Below are 18,489 nucleotides of genomic sequence, written 5' to 3' on the forward strand. Positions count from 1 at the left end.
CCCCATCAGAATGCATATAAACATCTCAAGGGCTTTGTGGATACCTGCTGGGGCAGCAAACAGACTAATGTGTCGGAGGATGCATTGAGATTGAGATTGTTTCCTTTTTCACTTAGAGGGAAAGCTTTGGACTGGCTCGAAAGGCTTCCCAACCATTCCATCACTACGTGGGATGAGTTGGCCGACAAGTTTATAGCTAAGTTTTTCTCGCTGGGGCATATGGCGACATTGAGAGATGAGATCCTGGCCTTCAAATAGGAACCTAATGAACCACTTCATAAGATCTGGGAAAGGTATCAGACGATGGTGAAAGAATGTCTGAACAATGACATGACCGAAGCAATGATCCGGCAAACATTCTACCGTGGCATTAACACGACCAATCAGTGTGTAGTGAACCAGCTAGCAGGGGGAAACTTTATGAACACACCTTATGCTGAGGCGTGTGAGATATTGGATGAGATGGCAAATACTTCCTCGGCGTGGCAAAGCCGAGCTAATGTGCCACAAGGTGATCCCACAGTCATTCACCTGCACAAAGAGCTCCATGACCACGGCCAAACAATAGCGGAGTTGACTACAACAATGAACCAATTGGCAAAAGCTTAATTGCAGCAAGTTCAAGCGCCAAGACAAGTAAATGCTATGGAAGGGGTAAACATGTTGGTCAACAAGATGCGATAAAGAGGTCAACAAAGTCAAGGAAATCCGGATCAATATGAGCAGGGTAGTAGTTGTTTCAACCAAGATGATGGGTATGATGATCAAAGTGAAGAAGTCTAGTATGTGAACAGTTACCAAGGACAACGGGGCAATGCTCCAAACCAACAACAACAGTGGAGATCCCAAGGAAATTGGGGGAATCAAAACCAACAGGGAAATAACAACTGGGGGAACAACAATCAAAATTGGGGCAACCAGAACAACCAGGGCAACTGGGGTGGCAACAATAGCAATTGGGGAGGAAACAACAACCAAGGGGGTTAGAATAATGGCAATCAAGGGAATCGGGGGCCGAGCTTTCAAAGGCCATCGATATATCAACAACCAAACAACCCGCCTCCATTTCCGTCCCAAAGCCCTAGCTCGTCAAACAATGAGATGGGGAGGATTGAGATGATGTTTGAGCAAATGATGAAAAGGAACGCCGACTCCGATGCTCATTTGGCGTCCCATAATACTTCTATCCGAAACTTGGAGGTTCAACTTGGCCAGATTTCGCAATCTTTGAACACTTTCCCTAAGGGGGCTCTACCTAGTGATACGGTAGTAAACCCGAAGGGTGGGAACAATACCGGGCATGCAATGGCGGTGATCACAAAGAGCGGTAGAGGTGGTGAAGTAAATACCTTGAAGCAAAAGGAAGTTGTACGTGATGAGGTTGAAGTGCTAGATGATGATGTTCCAATAGTTGATGAGCAAGTGAGAGAGAATTTGAATGCGGAAGTGAGAATTTATATTCATGATAATGAGGTGGAGACTCAAAATGATGTGAACCCGTCTAGGGAACACGTGATAGACATGCCGAAAATGGTAGTGCCCAAGGCTAAGGCTCCCTTGCCAAGGCCTCCTCCACCTTACCCTCAAAGACTTGCGAAGCAAAAGAATGAAAACCAATTCAAGAAGTTTATTGAGATGATGAAAAGCTCGTCAATCAATGTTCCTTTGGTGGAAGCTCTTGAGCAAATACCGGGTTACGCCAAGTTTATGGAAGACTTGGTGACTAAGAAGAGATCTATGGATTGTGAGACCATCAAAATGACTCATCAGGTGAGTGCAATTGTGCATTCGATGGCTCCAAAGCTTGAAGATCCCGGAGCATTCACCATTCCATGTACAATTGAGAGTGCGGATTTTGCAAAGGCATTGTGTGATTTGGGAGCAAGTATAAATTTGATGCCTTACTCCGTGTTCAAAACTTTGGGTATTGGTCAATCGAGAGCTACTTTAATGAGATTGCAAATGGCGGATAGAACAATGAAGAGGCCGCTTGGTATTATTGATGATGTTCTTGTCCGTGTTGACAAGTTTATATTGCCTGCGGATTTTGTGATTCTCGACTGCGAAGTCGACTATGAGGTGCCTATAATATTGGGAATGCCTTTCTTAGCAACTAGGAAGGCATTGGTTGATGTGGAAGTAGGGGAGCTCACCTTCCGGGTGGGTGACGAAAAAGTTGTCTTCCACGTGTGCAAATCAATGAGGCAACCGAATAGTACTGAAGTTTTCTCTTTTGTGGATCTTGTAACGGAGGTAATAGTTGATGACACTAGTGCCATGATCAATATGGAGGATCCTTTGGAAGCTGTATTGTTGAACCATGATGCAACCGAGGATGAAGGTTTGGTGGAGTGTGTCAATGCTTTACACGGAATGGGTTCTTACTCTTATGAGCCCCTTAAGCTTTCCTTGGATCTTGAGAACAGAAAGAATCCGCCCACAAAGCCCTCAATTGAGGAACCTTCCGTATTGGAGCTGAAGCCTTTGCCTTCACACCTCAACTATGAATTCTTGGGCCCTAGTTCAACTTTACCTATTATTCTTTCTTCGTGTCTTACTAGCGTGCAAGTAGATGCCACCCTGGAGGTGCTCCAAAGAAAGAAGAAGGCAATTGGATGGACTCTAGCTGATATTCGGGGAATAAGCCCCGCCTTTTGCATACACAAGATTATTCTTGAAGATGATGCCAAACCCTCCGTGGAACATCAAAGGAGGTTGAACGAGGCCATGCAAGAGGTTGTCAAAAAGGAGGTGATCAAGTGGCTAGATATAGGGGTTGTGTACCCCATCTCGGATAGTTCGTGGACTTCACCGGTACAATGTGTGCGAAGAATAGTGGTATGACTGTGGTCACCAATGAGCAAAATGAGTTGATTCCCACCAGGACTGTCACCGGATGGAGGGTGTGCATGGACTACTGGAAGCTGAATAAAGTGACCGCAAGGATCATTTTCCATTGCCCTTTCTGGACCAAATGTTGGATAGACTTGCCGGGCGTGCCTACTACTGCCTTTTGGATGGGTACTCAAGTTACAACCAGATTTTGATTGCACCGGAGGATCAAGAGAAAACCACCTTCACATGCCTATACGGGACCTTTGCATTTTCACGGATGCCATTCGGTTTGTGTAATGCACCGGCTACATTCCAGCGGTGTATGATGGCTATCTTTACGGACATGGTGGAGTACTTCTTGGAAGTGTTCATGGATGATTTTAGTGTTGTGGGTGACTCCTTTGAAGAATGATTGAAGAATCTTGACAAGGTTTTGGCCCGATGTGAAGAGACAAATCTAGTGCTTAATTGGGAAAAATGCCACTTCATGGTCGAGGAGGGCATTGTCCTCGGCCATAAGATCTCAAAGAACGGTATAGAGGTGGACAAGGCGAAGATTGAAGTGATTTCAAAGCTTCCTCCTCCTACTTCTGTCAAGGGGGTTAGGAGTTTTCTTGGGCATGCGGGTTTCTACCGAAGGTTCATCAAGGACTTTTCAAAGATAGTGAATCCCTTGTGCAAACTATTGGAAAAGGATGCAAAGTTCGTATTTAATGATGAATGCATGAAAGCTTTTGAACTTCTCAAGTACAAACTGACAACCACTCCCATTATTACCGCACCTAATTGGAGCTTACCTTTTGAGCTCATGTGCGATGCAAGTGATGTTGCAGTAGGAGCAGTCTTGGGTCAAAGAGTTAACAAGATGTTTCACCTGGTGTATTATGCAAGCAAAACTATGAATGATGCCCAGGTTAATTACACGGTGACAGAAAAAGAGTTGCTAGCCATAGTGTTCGCCATGGAGAAGTTTAGGCCTCATCTCATGGGTGCCAAGGTGATAGTTCATACTGACCATGCAGCACTCCACTACTTGATGACAAAGAAGGATTCTAAGGCCCGGTTGATGAGATAGGTTCTATTGCTTCAAGAGTTTGACCTTGAGATTGTTGATCGAAAAGGGTGTGAAAACCAAGTGACGGACCACTTGTCCCGCTTGGAGGAGGAGGGGAGGCCCCATGATGGGCTCGAAATTAATGATGCTTCCCGGATGAGCAACTCCTCTCCGTATCTGTGAATAGTATGCCTTGGTTTGCGGATGTTGCTAATTTTCTTGTGATCGGCATTGTCCCTTGTGAGCTCTCTTCTAACCAAAGGAAGAAGCTTAAACGGGATAGCTTGGATTACTACTGGGACAAGCCTTACATGTTCAAGATTTGTAATGATGGTGTGATCCAGAGATGTGTTCCGGAAGAGGAGCAAATGAGTATTCTTGAGGCTTTCCATTCCTCGCTCTACGGTGGTCATCATGGTGGGGCGAGAACTGCTTCAAAGGTGCTCGGCTGTGGTCTTTATTGGCCTACATTGTATAGAGATGCTAGTGAGCTGGTAAAGAGATGTGATGAGTGTCAGAGAGCTGGTGGAATTTCCAAGAAGGATGAAATGCCTCTTACCACTATTCTTGAGGTTGTCATATTTGATGTGTGGGGCATTGACTTCATGAGACCTTTTGTGAGTTCATGTGGTAACAGTACATTCTGGTAGTTGTTGATTATGTTTCTAAGTGGGTTGAACCTGTGGCTTTGCCCAACAATGAAGCACGGAGTGTAGTGGCCTTTTTGAAGAAAAATATTTTTACACGATTTGGCACTCCTAGGGCAATCATCAGTGAAGGGGGTTCTCATTTTTGCAACAAGGCCTTCGATACTCTACTTTCCAAGTATGGTGTCAATCATAAAGTGTCAACCCCTTATCATCCCCAGGCTAGTGGTCAAGTTGAGGTTTCCAACAGGGAGATAAAGAGCATATTATCAAAAACTGTCAATGCAAATAGGACTGACTGGTCAAAGAAACTGGATGATGCTTTGTGGGCTTACAGGACTGCTTACAAGACTCCAATTGGTATGTCTCCGAACCGGTTGGTATTTGGGAGAGCGTGCCATCTTCCGATTGAGTTAGAATATAAGGCTAATGTGGGCTTTGAAGAAGTTAAATCTTGAGTGGGATGTTGCAGCAAATCTCAGGGTAGACCAACTAAATGAACTTGATGAGTTTAGGTTCCATGCCTATTCCAGCTCGTCCTTGTAAAGAACAAAATGAAGTACTTACATGACAAGTATGCTCGTAGCAAGGAATTCAAGGAAGGCGATTTGGTTCTTCTATTCAATTCTCGGTTACGACTGTTCCCGGGAAAGCTCAAATCAAAATGGAGTGGTTCTTTTGAAGTAGTGCATGTAACTCCGTTTGGTGCTCTTGATTTGAGAAATAAAAATGGTGAAATCTTCAGAGTTAATGGTCATAGAGTGAAGCACTATCTTGGCAAGTTTGATGACAGCCACGTGGTGGCAATGATACATCTCAAATGATTGATGGTAACCTGCGTCATGTCGCGACGTTAAATCAAGCGCTTCTTGGGAGGCAACCCATGCGTTTTTCATTTTCTTCTTTTTTATTTTCTTCTTAGTGTAGGATTTGTTTTGGACTAACTGGTTGTGAGATGTGTGTAGGAATGTTTGTTGCAGTAAAGGACAATACTGGAAAATTTTGGCTAAGTCTGTAACTGGATCACTGACCGCGCTCAAAATTCCGCGGTCAGCGGAAGCATTTTGCGGGGGCGTAATTTGGTAGCGGACGCGAACTTGAAAAGTCCAAAATGAGACCTCTCTGAAGTTTCATCCGCGTCCGCGGTGGCATTTTTGCGGTCAGCGGACCTGTTCCGCGGCCGCGCCCATTTTTCCGCTCTCAGCGGTGGTGTTGCACATGCAGCTCTTCAGCCCAGGTAAAAGCGCGGACCGCGGTGGAATTCCGCGGCCGCCCCAGGTAAGATTTGTGGTCCCCTGTGCTATTTAGTATAAAGAGAAGGTCCTGGGGCCTTTTACCCTTTTCGCCATTTGAACTCTCAATAGAATATTGCTACTGTTCATTTCCCACAATCTGAACCCTAATCTGCTCAGCACTAATTAGAAGTAATTTCCAACACCCATCAATCAACTGGTATGTACAAATCATCAATTTATTTTTACCTTTTTTTTTGTTTTTTTTTGTTTTCTTCTTTAGTTTTAACTTCGTTTTTTAGTTAGGGTTTGATTAATCACCATAATAGAGGCATTGCTATTACAAATTCATATGGGTACTGGGTGTGTATGCCTAATGCGGGGTATGGTTGTTCATTTTTAGCACCTAAAGTACCTAATTTGTATGCTGTGTGAAAGCCCTAGGATGCCTGTTCGTTTTGAATTCCGCGGCCACAGATGTGATTCCGCGGTCAGCGTTCTTGTGAAAGTGATTTCTCAAAATGGTTAGAATTTCGCGGTCAGCGGTGGAAATTCCGCTGAAAGCGGCCAGCTTTATGCGATCGGGCTTCATTTTTCGCGGACAACAGAACTTTAGTTCAGAGAAGTACAAAAGTGGGTCCGCGGTTGTTTTTCTGCGGACAGCGGTGTAACTTTCCCGGCCGCCCAAAATTTCACGCTCAACGGTTCTTTAGATTCAGAGGATGAGTAGTCTGATTCCTATTCCTCCGCAGCCGCGGCCCTTTTTCCGATGTCACCGGTAACCATTCCGCGGCTGCCCTCCTTTTTTCGCTGTCAGCGGATCTGTGCTTGTGAAACACTATCAACTTTTCATCTATTTTTCTTTACTGATTCCATTAGCAATAATACTAATGATCTTTCACTGATTGTGTATGTAGACAATGGTCAAATCTAGAGGTAGAAGTGAGAAACAAAAAGGGAAAGCAGAGTCATCCCGGGGTAGGGGGCGAGGACAAATCAAGTTACCCCTAGCAGTATGACAATCCAGTGGGAAAATGCGGAAGGATATCAAAGCTGGGGACAGAGCCGCATCCCATTCCGAGGGTAGTGATTATGTCCCTTCCCGGGAAGCCTCAGAGGGTGATTCTGTGCCTACTTATGTACCGGACTTCCCAGGGAGATTTTCAGTTGAGAGACGTGCCTACACCCCCAGCTTCCCCTACTTCTCCTGCTTCTTCTGAGTCGTCTGATGGCTCAGAAAAGAGTAGTGAGTCTTCAGCATCAGCCTCTCCTATAGCTTCTCCACCTAGACAGGAACCAATTAATGTAGATGCTGAGATACCTGACGACGGGAGGGGTGGTGAGACTCAAACATGTGGGTTGGAGAGAATAAGGAACCCAGAGGTATGGCAACAAAGGTTTGTCAGTGAAAAAGCCTACCACAAGTTTCGGGAGTGGTGGCCTCAGATGTCACTTACGTATGAGAGGCAATTCATAGAAAGGGATCTTCTACCCCACAACCCCAATGTAAAGAGGCAATTTTATGAAAGAGTGTGGTGGAAATTCTTCACGAGCAAGCTACCGGAGGCCAATGAGCACTTAGTCAAGGAGTTTTATGCCAATGTCGCCCACATCAAAATGGGCACATTTGTGACTATGGTGCGGAACCTGAAGATCAAATTTGATGGTAAGACTCTGAACGAGTATGCTGGGTTCAATGACGAGGACGCGTCCTTGTATCTGGAAAGGTGGCGATGGAGGAGTTAGCCCGCCCGTGGTTAGAATCAGTGATTGCTCTTCCGGGGACTAATCCTGCTTGGTTGACACCTGGGGTCCCAATCTACAAGAACACATTGAGTTTTGAGGTGAAGGTTTGGGAGACGTTCGTGTGCAGTCAGTTAGACCCCACTACTCATGACAGTGATATGCCAATCTCCCGTGCTATTATAATGGGGGCCATCACGGCGGGGTACCCGATCAACGTCGGGAACATTATGTCTAGGGTGATCACCAGAGTGGTCAACAAGAATGAGAGTTCATACCCTTTCCCGAACTTCCTCACCATGTACCTGGAGGATCAGGAAGTCGAGGGAAGGGACTTTGATACGAAGGTGAAGCCCAAGAAACCATTCTCCTGGTACAGCCTTCAGGGTCTGGGCAACCCCAAGTCAAAGGGCAAAGCCTCCACTTATACTGGCCAGTCTGAAGAGCCAGGGGTAGTGGCTACTGGTTCCGAGCCTCCCATTGCTATACCTCATCCTCATGCCGGACCATCTACTTCCATGCCTACTTCGGTGCCATCTTCATCAGCTTACCCTCTCACTACACTGAGGGTTAACTAGACTATGTCCAACATCAATAACTGGATGCAGGCAGCTACATCAAAGTTGTATGTCATATCCAGCACAGTGGCAGCTCAGTCAGTTCCAGCTCAGCCTCAGGTGCCAGCATCCGTGGAGGAATCACTGAAGAAGCTTCTGGACAACCAGAAGAAGCTCCTGGACAACCAGAAGCTGATTATGGATGCTTTGGAGGCACAGGGAAAAGCTATCACGGACCTGAGCAAGCAAACAAAGAAGATGAAGAAGACTCGGGCTTCCAAGGAGTCGGTGAAGCAACTGAGGAAGGAGGTGGACAAGATTAGATCATCTGGGGACATTACATTGGAGCTACTATTAGAGGACCCAATTCTAGCAGCTCAGACAGCACAGGCACCGGAGCAAGAGGCTGATAGAGAGCCTATGAGGAGAGGGGTGATTCCCCAAACTGATGACTTGGAGATACAGCTGGAGGACCCTGAGGGAGGTGACCCAGCCGCAGGACCCCATGCAGACAGAGGACCCATAGGGAGTTTTCTTTACTCTCTAACCCCTCTTTGATTTTATTTTTGCTATTAGCATTGAGGACAATGCTAGTTTTTATTTGGGGAGGGGGGGGGGGGTCCTATTTTGATTGATACTTATTTTTCTTTATTGTTATTTTTCACTTTTGGTATGTATATAACTTTACCATTTATTTTTCACTTTTCATTATTTTTCAATTTCGGTATGTATATAAAGTTACTTTTCCATGTATATATTCATTCCCCTTCTATGTATATTCGTCTCAATCCCCTATTGTACATATTCAGTTCACTTTCCGTATTTTGCCTTATAACTTCTTTTGCAATTTTCCTTAATAGCATAGCTTCTTAGTTCACTTAGTAGCTTCTTTTTCAATTGGTAGCTTCTTACTTTTACAAGTTTTCGTGATCAATAAGCTTTTGGTTTTCTTAATGCCACGGTTCTTTCCAAAGGTGGAAGTTGTGTGAACGGGTGGCTCTTCCCGATGATGGATGGCATGACAACCTTCTTAAGGGTTTGAGTCCGTTTTCTTTTTGTTTTTGTGTAGATAGTAGTAAATGAATACTAGTCTCAAGCAAAGCTTCACTTGGGCCTAACACATTTACCTTTGACCTTATGGTTAGAAACAAATTGATGTGTAAAGGATGGTGATAGTTGTGACCTTTAGACTCTTGTGTTGACTCAACAATCATCGAGTGGTTTCTCGGGACCATTTGTGTTGCTCAAATCTTAGCTAAGGTTGTTGTGGGCCCTCGACTCTGTCTCTTTAGAAATCCAATAGCTTGTGTGGTGAGGTATTGATTTGCAAGTCTAAGTCCCGTGCCAATAAATCTAGAACATGCCCTGAATGTTTGTCTAGACGAAATTCTAAGTGTAGCTCGACTTGAGAGATGATTATAGGCTCTCCGTGATCCAAACTAAGACTTGAAAACATCCATAGCCCACCAAATATGTTATCCCTAGTCAACCCCGTTGAGCCATAGCCGTTGTTCTTTCAATAACCATGATACAAGCCTTTATCCGTTCTAATATGATCCTCTCTTGGCACCCGATCTTTCCTTAGCACAATCGGCAAAAGTATAAGTTTGGGGGGAGAGACGAGGAATGCAAAAGTGATAAAAGGTACAAAATGAAGAAAAGGGAAGGCAAAAAGAATGAAAAAGAAAAGCCAAAAAGTCAAAAAGAAAGTGAACAATGTAGAAATAAAAAATGAAGGGATTCAATAAAAGCAATGATGAAAGGCTTGGAATGATTAGAAAGGAGAAAAATGATTGACATGAACAAGAAAGAGCGACAGTGTGTCTCTCTAGTCCCCTAGGGAAGAAGAAAATGACTCAAGGAGTCAAGAAAATGTGAGCCGAGATGAAGAAAATGAAGTGCTTAAGGAAAGATGAAACTTTCATAGACCGATATATCCTACCTTGAACCAAAAGCCTTCATTACATTCCCGCAAAAGCCCTATATGATTTCGAGTTGAGTGAGCTTACATTGATGGTGATTCACATAAGGGGAAAGCTTATGGTACTTAGAGCCGGACTTGTGACCTTCCTTTGAGAGAGATGAGTGTATTTTTCCTCAATCCTTGTTCTGAGTGCTACAATGTAAAGTGAGGTTTGCATATGGAGAGTCGAGGAGTATGAGTTTGGGTTCCGCAATGACATATGTAGTAGAAAGAGTTTCCTTGATGAGTTGAGTCAACTCTTGAAGCTCTTGTGTCGCACTAGAGTTGTGGTGATAAAAAGGTTGTGTGTTGTTAATAATGCATTTGAGTTGAGGGTAATTGTTAGTCCCAATTGATGCTTGCTAAAGTCACCTTAAAATAGCTGAAATTCTCCTTTCTTTTACCTTGTGGATGTGGAGATTACTTTGTTTGCTTGAGGACAAGCAAAAGCTTAAGTTTGGGGGAGTTGATAACTAGGGATTCTAGCCTATCTTATGCTTTTTTGCTTAGGTTTTGGATAAAAAATGTGTAAATGTATTCCCGAAAACTAAATTATTGTGCTTGTTTGCAGGGTTTGGTCAAAATGAGGCAAGAAAGTCATAATCAACTCATAAAGGAGTGAAACCTGCACAAGTTCAAAGCTGAGCTAAAAGCGCTGACAACGATGAAATAGTGTGGCCGCAGAAGGTCCAGCGCTGAGGTGACCATAATTACGCTCTCTCCGGAATTGATGTTCAGAGAAGGCAATTTTGGCACAACAGACATCGCTGACCGCGCTGAAATAGTGCGGCAGCGGAATTACTTGACGCGGCCGCGGTCCATATTCCGCCGAGGGCGAAATTGAGAATCAGAGGACTGGAGTTTTGAGCTCAAATGAAGAGTGCGGTCTGCGAACATATTTTGCGGCCGCGGTTGAAGACAACGCTGAGTCAGTTGCTTTTCCGCTCCCAACGGAATCAAGTCCATACCAAGCTCAGAAGAGAAGAAACATGGTACACGCTTGCTTTTGCGCGGCCGCGGAAGTCCAAGCACTGAGGCGCTCACTATTATGCTGTCAGCGGAACCTCCGTAGGGGCATTTTTGTCCAGTAATTTGAGCTGTGTATAATAGTTCTTTTTTACATTTTTAGGTCAGCTTTTGTTTGGAAGAACACGTGAACCGCCGTACTTAGCTATTTTGAGTAATTTTAGAGTAGCTTTTACCATTAATCTTAGATTTTACTCTTGTAATTACTTTTTAAGGGTTATATTTCATCTCCATCTTTGATTTCTACCTTGATTATGAGTAGTTAAACCCATTAGCTACGGTTGTGTCCCAAGCCTAGTGTGGGTATTTAATGGGTCTTCAATTTTAGGGCTTAATTGTTTATGGGTTAATGATATTTAGCTTGAATCATGCTCTAATTGTTGAATTGATGGTTGCAAACACTGATTCGTGCCTATATGACTTAGACTCTTCTTGAGAAAGAGAGACTAGGTCTAGGAAATTCAGGCTAACAAGGAATTGGGGTGCATTCAAGAGACTGATAGTCCTAATTTTGCTTGCATTGTTTGAACACCTAATTGGGCTTGAGAAAGCCAATTAGGGCAAAGTCACTCGAACTACCGAGAGGTATAGAGTGAGTAATTATTCGCAATGGTTATATCATGATCCCAATTATAACAAGTTTGTCCTAAGCTTTAGACCCCATTAGATACTCGCCTAGGTGTAAGTCACTTCCCTGGTGCCTTTTATTAATTGAGTCATTGAGAAAACCCTTACAAAAATATTGCACATAGATTAGTTTCATCATTCATTAGCATAAAAGTAGAATAGAAACAAAACAAAGCATGGTTAGAGGTGCAATTAAGAGCAACACACATAGCTAGATCGGATAGGAACCCAATTCCCAACCAATATTTGCTCCTTGTGGATATCGATCCCGACCTTTCGGGTAAAAGCTGCATCGACCACTCTTGCCATTTTATAGTGGTATAGGGTTGGACCCGATCAATACTTAGTGTGATACACCTCTCCGAGTCACCTTCGTTCACTGAGTTATGTTCAACGAGGCTCTAATGCTGAAAGAACGCCCCTACGAGGGGCCCCAAGGGGCGGTAGACCCCTTTCACAACTTTTTTGATGGCCTAGACTCTACCTTCATGGAGGACGTCACCAGGTTGGGTGACTTACCGGTGCCAAGGAAGAGCCCATCTTTGGGAACAAGCGGGCCTTCCTCAAGTCCGAAACTAGTCAACCGATTTCCAGCCCCGAGTGTGAATCCTGATCGGAAGGGGTCGATCATCATGTCCATTTCGGAAGATGCCCAGATTCTCTTTGCCGCTGTATGGGTAGCCGGTTATCTTTGGTGCTTGCTGACCGAGGAAGGCCAAGCCAAAATGGACGAGGTGGAAGCGCCCTGCCTGTTTAATGAAGCTCAACAGGCGTTAAACCAGGTAATTTCAGATACCTCTTTCTAATTTGTACTTAGATTAATTTATAGATGATCATAACTTTTCTCTTTGTGTTTGTAGGCTTTGGTTCTTCATCATGAGATTTTTCTCCGATAATTGGAAGATCTAAACCAGTATAAGGCTGAGATTGGAGGGCTCATTAAGAAATGAGATGCTTACAAACTTCTCAGCGAGTAACGTGAAGCGGAGGCTGAGAGCCTCCGAATTGAGCTAGAGGCGGCTTGGAAAGAGCACGCCGACCTGGGGGAAAAGGTAAAAGTCTTTGAGATTAGTCACGATGATCTAGACTCGATGACTAACGCTCCGAACCCACAGGTCCAAAAAATTCTTGATTGGATCAATCAACTTTGGGCAAAGATGGACGTGGTAAAGGCCGAGGCCGAGGCCGAACAATGGAAAAGCAAAATGGATCGCTTGGCCTCAGAAAAAGAAACTTCCCAGGCACAGTTGGCTTCGTAGAGGTCCAACTTCGAGCTACTAAGGAAAAGTCCTTGGTGCAGGCCAAAAAGATTGAGTAGCTCCAGTCTCAATTGTTAAAACTGATGCCGATGAGATGGTGGCCCAATATAAGGCCGATGTCGAGGTGTCCCAGATTCGAGTAATGGATATCATCGAGCATGCGAAGCAGCAATCTCGAAGGGAGGCCCTCGAGGAAATTCATGCTCGAGGTTTTGACTTATCGGCTAAAATTGAGAGTGCCAAGGAGCTCTAAGCCGAGGTTAAGAACTTGGCTTATCCCGAGGATGATGAAGAATCCGAGGGTTTGAGTGGATCCAAGGGTGGAAGAGACCCCGAAGGTGATGAGGCGGCCTCCGATGAAGACTAGGCCGTTTAAATTCCTTGTACATTTTTTCTTTGTTTTTTGTATCTTTGTACTTGTGTATTTTCCTTTTTTTTGGAGGCCGTTTGGCTTTTCTAAATATTTGTATCGAGGCCGTTTTGGCCCTCGTAAAAATCATTTGATATGTACATAAAGCTTTTTTCCCTTCAGCAATTTCTCAATTTTTTTCCTTTGCTTTATTATTTATATTCGCAAAGATTAAAATGCCTTAGCACGAAATAGTTAGGTTATGTTCGGAGGTTCGAACAAGCCTTGCCTTCAACATTATTTTGTTTTAAGGCATCGTGGGGGTTCGGTGTGACCAAAAATTTTTCCCCAAAGTACGTATACTTTTTCAGATTATAGTTTGCCGAGGGTAGCCTTTAGAAATGATTAAGAAACTTTTAAGGATTTGTTGCTTTTTTTTACAGGTCTCAGAAGTCTCCAAGTCATTTCAATATGGCTGTAGCCTTTTTAGTTCGGGTGTTTCCCAGTGGGCTCGTTATCCCGAGTTATTCGGGCTTGCCTAAGATAACGGCCCCCTAGTGGGGATGGCTGTAGCCTTTAAAATTCGGCGTTGCCTAATAGGTCTTGTGCCCCCGAACTCCGATAGCTCAGACCGTTCGAGTTTTCAGACGGCAGTCCCCAGATTAAGGTGGCTCTTGGGCTCGATACCTTTAGGGGATCGGGTGTAGGAAATTCCTTAAGAAACGCAAGGAAAATTTTAAAGGACAAGTTATTTATCCGCAAGGAAGAGACTTCTTTTTGTTCTTGTGCATAATAGTTATACATGTGTACATGCTTTGTGCCAAGGATCGAGCCGTCTACGCGTGCACGGTTCATGACCTTTTGGCCCTTACAATAAATCATATCGATCGAGCCGAGACCATTCAATCATGAAGTTTCTTTCCTTGCAAAAGTCGATATCCAAGAGTAATGCCACCCCAGTATTCGAGGTTGATCATGGAGAGAAGCCTTGGATACTGTTGATGCGATCTTTGACACTGATTCATGACCGACCTTCTATTCTAAGTTAGCACGATCCAGTGTTGCCTCGTTAAAAATCTTGTCGGAAAACCCATTTGGGACAAAACTGGTTCAAGGGAAAAAGAGTGCAACGCGTGCTTTTGAGACCTAAAATTTTGTATCGTTCCTTGTTGGTTACCTACAAGTGTTAGTTCAAAATGTAAATCAAAGAAAATAATGAAGTTGTACCTTAGCATTAATATCATTTCAAGTGAGTTATATTCCAGTTGTTCGGTAGTTGATCGCCGTTCATTGTTACGAGTTTGTATGATCCCTTTCTAGTGATCTTGATAATGGTATGGTCCTTCCCAATTCGGCCCCAACTTCCCTTCGTTCGGAATTCGGTGCTTAGTGTGACCCTTCTTATACCAAGTCCCTGACATTGAAGTGTCGGAGGTTTGCCCTTCCATTGTAATATCTCTCGATCCGCTATTTTTGGGCGGCCAATTGGACAAGGGTGGATTCACACCTTTCATCTAATAGTGCCAGGCTCGTGCTCTTGGACTCGTCATCCGATTCCTTGGTTGCATATCGGAATCTGACACTTGGTTCCCTGACCTCGACCAATACTAGAGCTTCGGCGCCGTAAACTAGTGAGAACGAGGTGGCCCCTGTACTAGATTTCGAGGTCGTACGGCATGCCCATAGGACTTCGAGTAGGATTTCCTTCCATTTTCCTTTGGCATCGGTTAACCTCTTTTTGAGGTTTTGGAGTATGGTTTTGTTGGTCGATTCTGCTTGTCCCGTTCCCACTAGGGTGATATGGTGTTGATCGGATCCTTTTTATCTTATGATCTTCGAGAAACTTGATCACTTTGCTACCGATAAATTGTTTACCGTTTTCGCATGAGATCTCGGATGGTCCTCAGAATTGAAATATGATGTGGTCCCAAATGAAATCAATGACTTCCTTTTCCCTGACCTTCTCGTATGCTCGGGCTTCCACCTACTTACAAAAATAGTCAGTCATAAACAATATGAATTTAGCCTTACCGGGTGCCTATGGAAGAGGGCCAACGATGTCCATTCCCCACTTCATGAACGGCCATGGTGACAAAATCAAATGCATCAGCTCCCCGGGTTGGTAAATCATCGGAGCATGTCTTTAGCATACATCACATTTTCGTATGAACTCCTTCACGTCCTTTTCCATGTCAATCCAGTAGTAGTCGGCTCTGATCACCTTTCGAACCAATGATTCAGAGCCTGTATGATTTTCGCAGGTGCCCTCGTGAACTTCCCTCAGAACATACTCAGTATCTCCCGGTCCTAGACATATCACTAGTGGGCCATCGAACGTTCTTCTGAACAGGGTTCCGTCTTCAGACAAGCTAATCCGAGCTACCTTCGTACGCAGGGCCCTCGATTCCTTTGGATTCGAGGGCAGTTTCCCAGTCTTCAGATATTCTACATATTTGTTTCTCCAATACCAAATATGCTTGTAGAGTTTATCTCAGCGTGACCTTCTTCCAGTATCAATCTCATGAGTTGTACGACTTCCCCCGAGTTGAGCTCGTCGTCCTCGACCGACGACCCTAAGTTTGCAAGGGCATCGGCCTCGCTATTTTGGTCCCGAGGTACGTGTTGCAAAGTCCACTCCTTGAATCGATGTAATGTTACATGAAACTTATCCAGGTACTTTTGCCTTCGTCCTTCTCTGACCTCGAATGTCCCATTAACTTGGTTCACCACGAGGAGGGAGTCGCACTTAGCTTCGATCACCTCCGCCCCCAAGATTTTGGCTAGTTCGAGACGTGCATTCATGGCCTCATATTCGCCCTCGTTGTTAGTCAGTTTCACAGTTCTAATAGATTATCTAACTGCATTACCTGTAGGTGGCTTCAATATGATGCCAAGTCCAGAACCTTTTGCGTTCGAGGCGCCGTCCATAAAGAGGGTATAAATTCCCGAGGATGTCCCTGAGTTTACCAACAATTCTCTTTCGACCTCGGGTATTAGGGCCGGCGTAAAATCGTCCACGAAATTTGCCAAAATTTGAGATGTAATGGTTGTCCGGGGTTGAATTCAATATCGTACCCGCTGATTTCCATGGACCATTTGGCCAATCATCCGAGAGTTCAGGTTTATGCATTATATTTCATAATGGGTAAGTAGTCACAACACATATAGGATGGCACTGAAAATATGGTTTCAGTTTCCTAGAGGCGCTTAACAAAGCGAGCGCCAATTTTTCTAGGTGAAGGTACCTAGTTTTGGCCTCTCCCACGGTCCTGCTAACATGGTAAATTGGAAATTGCATACCTTGCTCTTCCCAGACCAGGACTCTACTTACTGCTATCTCCGACTGCTATGTACAGGTATAGTTGTTCGTCTACCTTCGACGTGTGAAGCAGAGGTGGGCTCGATAGATATTGCTTGAGTTCCTCCAAGGCCCATTGGCATTCCGGGGTCCATGAGAAGTTGTTCTTCTTCTTCAGTAGTGAGAAGAATCGGTGGCTCTTATCAGAGGACCTCGAGATAAATCGCCCAGAGTGGCTATGCGCCCGGTTAACCTTTGTACGGCCTTTACATCATCCACCACTGTGATATCTTGGATGGCTTTGATCTTGTCAGGGTTGATCTCGATTCCCCGGTTAGATACCATGAACCCAAGGATTTTTCCCGATCCGACTTCGAACACACATTTCTCCGGGTTCAACTTCATAATAGACTTCTTCAGTATGCTGAAGGTTTTCTGGAAATGTTTTATATGGTCCTTTGCTCGCAGGGAATTAACCAACATATCCGTTGATTTACCTATTTGTTCTTCGATCATTCGGTTTACTAGGCGTTGATAAGTGGCACCGGTATTTTTTAATCCGAACGGCAGCACGTTATAGCAGTATGTGCCGTACTTAGTGATGAAGGAGGTTTTTTCCTGATCATCTGGGTTCCTCCGCATTTGGATGTACCCAGAATAGGCGTCGATAAAACTAAGGACCTTGTGGCCGACCGCGGCATCGATCATGCGATTGATGTTGGGCAAAAGGGAAAGAGTCCTTGGGACATGCCTTATTTAAATCCTTATAATCTACACACATTCTTAATTTGTTCCTTTTTTGGGGACTGCCACTACGTTTGCTAGCTAATCCGGGTATTTAACCTCCCGAATGGACCCTATTTTAAGGAGTTTAGATACCTCGTCCGTAATGAAAGCATGTTTGACCTTGGATTGGGGTCTCCTCTTTTGCTTGACTGGGTGAAATTTCGGGTCCAGGCTTAGCTTGTGAGTGGTTTTCTCCGGTGGGATCCCTGTCATATCAAGACGGGACCAAGCGAAACAATCTATGTTAGCTATAAGAAATTGAATGAGTTTTTTTTTCTGAGCTCTGGAGTTAACCCCGTGCCCAGGTGTACCTTCCGATCGGATAGGTGCTCGATCAATATGACATATTCCAACTCCTCGACCGTTGATTTAGTGGCGTCGTAATCATCAGGGACCATAAAAGATCCGGGGACCCCATTCGTATTCTTTATCAGTTCCCTGTTTATCCGGTTGGATCGTGGCCGGTGTCAGTAATTGCTATTTAGCCTCATGCTTTGTACCCATACTTGGTTCTTTTGACGTTGTGAGTGATGATATCGGAATCACCTCTTCGATTGCAAATATTTCCTTTGCGGATGGTTGTTCTCCATTAGATTGTTTTTATCCCTCCTGGCATTGGGAATTTTAATACTTGGTGAAGAGTCGAGGGCACTACCCTCATGTTTTTGATCCACGGCCTCCCGAACAGGGCATTGTACCTCATGTCTCCTTCGATCCCATAAAACTTGGCCTCTTGGATGGTCCTAGAGGCATTCACTGGTAAAGGTTTTGGGGAGAAATCATAGTAAATACATTACCGGTTGATATCCAGTCTTGTGGAAAATAACCTCGACTTTGTTTTTTAGAATTAAAATTGTGTTGTAATTTTTCCTTGGTAATGAGTAACTGTAACGCTTCTAGTGTAATGACTTCTTGTGGGTTGATATGTTATCACTCCCGAGCCTACAGTTGGTAGGTCAAGTTCCTCTATTGAAGTAATTAGAGTTGAAGTTTTAGGCTGGTGGGGTCCTTAAATTCTAACTCTCTCTGAACTCTATGCTATTAAGCTTATGTTGGTACATACCATTTCAGATTAGAGGGGTGTGTGGGTGGGGGGGGGGGGGGGGGGTAAAT

The sequence above is a fragment of the Nicotiana attenuata genome, unplaced genomic scaffold, assembly GCF_001879085.1.
Source record: "Nicotiana attenuata strain UT unplaced genomic scaffold, NIATTr2, whole genome shotgun sequence".
In the NCBI taxonomy this organism is placed as follows: domain Eukaryota; kingdom Viridiplantae; phylum Streptophyta; class Magnoliopsida; order Solanales; family Solanaceae; genus Nicotiana; species Nicotiana attenuata.